The 1655-nt window shown below is 45.2% G+C and overlaps 1 protein-coding gene across 1 annotated transcript in view; it reads left to right on the plus strand.

Annotated features, from left to right (window-relative positions):
• Positions 1-321: 321 nt before the first annotated feature.
• kmt2e (lysine (K)-specific methyltransferase 2E) overlaps positions 322-1655 on the plus strand; it is a gene marked incomplete at its 5' end in the record, with an annotated part of 23384 nt that continues 22050 nt past the window's right edge. The window contains 1 exon segment of the mRNA XM_035674417.1: positions 322-695.

The raw sequence follows: 1655 nt of genomic DNA on the forward strand, positions 1-1655 counted from the left end.
TGGCTTGATGGGCTTTTTGTTTTGTTTTTAAATCCTTAAAAAAAGAAAACAAAGCCACCTGCATCATGACTTCAAATCTAATTATCACGCATTCTCTTTCTTTACTAAATGTCTATCTGATATACATATATATTAAAAAATAAAATAAAATAAATAAAGTGCAGCACACAAGTTAAATCCAGCCCGTCGCCGACAGAAATAGCAGACACAGACTTGAGGAATCACAGTCGTGGACGCGCACGGGAGCGCGGTCACGCTGCCCCTGCGAAACCGGGAGGGCAGCCCCGCAGCAGGTGGAGGCGGGGCCCGGGTCCGGTGGAGGGGAGGGAGGAGAGAGGAGGAGGCGGGGTCTCGGCAGTCCTGGCAGGGCCGCCATTTTTGCAAAGGGAAAAGAGGTTTGAGGGGATCTAATTTCTAAAAAAGTCGCCGTTGACTCAGGCACACTTTTAACGGTTACGAAGTTAATTCCCAGGCAAATTTTGTGCCCCCGCGTACAAGAAGGAGTAGAGGATTCTCCGCGGGGAGGGACTGTCTGGAGGACGCGTTCATACACGGACGTTTTAAAGCTTTGCGAGGGATCCGCAGTGTGTGGACAGAAGTATTGTTTTGGTTGTGGAAGCTGTGTGGAAAGCGACGGGGGTCTCACCCAGGTCCCCTCACCCGCTATTCAGATCCTCCAGAGTGGACATAAAACGGTAAGCGAAACTGCATTTAAGTGGTAGTTTGTAGGGTGAGTTAAAATCCGACCTATTGTTGGCTTTTAGTTAGCTGGCCAGGCACATCATGCTGATGCTGGCTAACGTAGTATCAGCTGAGGTTAGCCTGGTAGCTACAGCATCTAGGTAGTCCAGAGCTCTGTGGGGTGTTAAACCACCTTTTATTTGTACATTTTTCCTCCTTTATGTGTACGTTTATGTTTATTTTAAAGTGTCAAGTCGCCAAGCGTAACGCCGAGAGACTACTTGCCAGCTAGCGCATGCTACTAGCTCCAAATTAGCTCGACTCAGAGCGACTTGATCGTGTGGCAGTAAACGAGACGACACACACACACACACACAGCTTTATCGGGTAAATATCACGTACAGGTCTTGGTGATCGATATATGTATTAGCTAGTTAATAAAATATACACTTTAAACGTGAGACTAAAACGCTGCAATGAAGATTAACGCCTGTCCCAAAAGCCTAACGTCGGTCAACAACAGTTAGCATCGCCAAGCAGTGAACTTGCCCCCTTAAATAAAGATAAAAACATAATATAATTCGCCTTTTTTTTTAAGTTTTAGACTCTTTTGATGTTTAGTTTGACACGGGGATACTGCGCGGGCACATTGCGCACAGTTTCACCCCTTTTTTTGAAGTGTAAATAACGTGACCTCCCCAATTTATAACGCTGCCCGCTTTATTTTCCAACCAGATAATTTACTTTACGTTAGCCGAGGTGCTGTCAGCAAACGCGCCACTTCTGTTTTTTAGACCCCAAAAAATACGTTTTTTTTTTTTAAACAAACAGTGTCAACCCAGCATGAAAACAAGCAGCCACATTTAGCATTAGTTACAAACTTGAATTTGTCGCGGTGGCTCTCCATCCTGTGCACTCAAGAGCACGGGACATTATTTCCGTTCAAGCTAGAAAAAGAAAAGATGTCACACACA

Source organism: Morone saxatilis, unplaced genomic scaffold (genome assembly GCF_004916995.1).
Source record: "Morone saxatilis isolate NCDOM2014 unplaced genomic scaffold, NCSU_SB_2.0 Contig10, whole genome shotgun sequence".
Classification (NCBI taxonomy): domain Eukaryota; kingdom Metazoa; phylum Chordata; class Actinopteri; family Moronidae; genus Morone; species Morone saxatilis.